The sequence below is a fragment of the Rattus norvegicus genome, chromosome 2 (genome assembly GCF_036323735.1).
Source record: "Rattus norvegicus strain BN/NHsdMcwi chromosome 2, GRCr8, whole genome shotgun sequence".
Classification (NCBI taxonomy): Eukaryota; Metazoa; Chordata; class Mammalia; order Rodentia; family Muridae; genus Rattus; species Rattus norvegicus.
The window spans coordinates 43,835,015-43,837,293 of NC_086020.1; the positions used below are offsets into that span (position 1 = coordinate 43,835,015).

The 2,279-nt window shown below is 41.9% G+C and overlaps 1 pseudogene; it reads right to left on the minus strand.

Moving 5' to 3' along the window:
* Positions 1-1,005: 1,005 nt before the first annotated feature.
* Positions 1,006-1,912, minus strand: Slc25a5-ps7 (solute carrier family 25 member 5, pseudogene 7; annotated as a pseudogene).
* Between the last annotated feature and the right edge of the window lie 367 nt (positions 1,913-2,279).

The window sequence follows — 2,279 nt, forward strand, 5'->3', positions numbered from 1 at the left end:
CATTTAAAGATTGCTTTGTTATTGGTGTCCTATTCAAATGTCATATAGCTATGTACTAATATAGACTAGTGACTCTCTTTGCTTTAAATGTTATTATTCCATGAATGAAGTAGCTACTATGTTTCATTTGCAGTTTTCACGACCTCATGTATCACCTTCATCTATATTGGTTCATCATGTTGCCTTTACCCTTCAGGAGTATTGTTTATAAACGATGTTAAACTGGATTAGGAAAAAACACTGATAATTTTTAGTTTACATAGATATTTGTAAGTGTATTTATATAATTGATAACTATCATCTTCCTCTTTGTTTTATTATTATTATTATTATGATAGAATCAACAATTTTTTCTGCTATCAAATTTTGTAATCTCTTGATTTGTTTTGCTTTTTTGATTCTTTATTTCTTTATAGATTATTTCTCTCTACAGACATAGATTTTGCTGCCCTCATATGGTCTGTAACTTACGTACTTTTCCAAAATCAGAACTATAGCTGACACTCCAATAGTCTCAATCTCCTGTCTACCAATGTATGTATCACTGTCTAGGACTTCAGTTCTGCCCTTCTTCCTTGGTGGCCAGAGTTAGTATTTTTTTTCTCTCTAAAGGATATTTATTCATATTTCAATCTTTCCTTAAATAATGAAGCTTTTAAGTCATTAGTTTATCTTTTTTTTTGGTTTTGGATATTTTTATTTCTTCAAGTTTTTATTATCAGGAGTGACTGAAATAAAAAATATAATTGAGTCCCATCGTTATTGTCATTATGGAAATGGCTTTAAGAGAAAACTGGTCAGATGAATATTATTGCTTCCCACTTTTCAACTGATAAATAGTTGCCATCGATAAAACAGACAAGCTCAGAGAATCTGTCCAGAATGTTCAAGAATATGGTCTATTATACAACAAACCTGTTCTCGGGGAGAACACCTAGGACATAATTATGTGTACTTCTTGATCTCATCATACAAGACAAGCACAAAGGCACCACGCATGCCTCTGAAAACGTTGGATCATACACCCTTGATAAAAGCCTTGCTTCCTTCGTCTCGAGCGATCTTCCGCCAGCAGTCAAGCGTGCCTGTATACATGATATCAGTTCCTTTGCGTCCAGACTGCATCATCATACGACGGCAAACCGTGTCAAAAGGATAAGAAGTCAGGCCAGCAACAGCAGTGACAGACTGTGCAATCATCCAGCTGATGAAGATGTGAGTATTCTTGGGATCTGGGAGCATTCCCTTTGTAGTGTCATAGATACTGAAGTAGGCAGCTTGGTAGATGATAATGCCCTGTACTGACACATTAAAGCCTTGGTACAGGCCCTTAATCCCATCAGATTTGTAGATCTTAATTAGGCAGTCACCAAGGCCTTTGAATTCCCTTTCAGCTCTAGCTTTGCCCACATCAGCTGCTAGACGGGTTACGGGCAAAATCAAGAGGGTACACAAAGCACAAGGATGTGGCCCCAGCAGCACCACCTGATGCCAGGTTCCCTGCAAAGTACCGCCAAAACTGGGTCCTCTGGTCCACACCACCCAAAAAGATCTGCTTGTATTTATCTTTGAGGGCAAAGTTGAGAGCCTGGGTGGGGAAGTACCTGATGACATTGGCCAAGTTACCACGCCAGGACTCCCTGTTCCTTGGGGATGCGAACCACGCAGTCTATGATGCCCTTGTATTGCTTATCTGCCATGATTTGCTTGCTGGCGTGCTGCACCTGCAGCAGCAGCTTGACCCGCTCGATGGGTGCCACCGCCGTCTTGGAGATGGCCGCGGCCACTCCACCAGCCAAGAAGTCCTTAGCGAAGGACACAGCGGCATCTGTCATGTTGAAAGCAAAAAAGAAGAGGCAGGCGACTGCAGGACAGGACTGGGTTGACAACCGGCTTTGACTCCCGGACTCTGGGGCGGTTTATCTTTTTTATATTGGATATTTCTTTATTTACATTTAAAATGTTATTCCATTTCCCAGTTTCCTGTCCATAAGCCCCATATCCTCTCCCTCTCCCCTTCTTCTATAAGGCTGTTCCCCTCCACATCCATCCCCGCTTAACGCACCCCCAACATTGGGAGTCCAACCTTGGTAGTACTAAGGGCTTCTCCTTCCATTGGTGCTGAGCAAGGCCATCCTCTGCTGCATATGCACTTGGAGCCCTGGGTCAGTCCATGTTTAATCTTTGGGTAGTGTTTAGTCCCTGGAAGCCCTGGTTGGTTGGCATTGTTGTCCTTATGGGGTTGCAAGCCGCTTCAGCTCTTTCAACCCTTTCTCTAA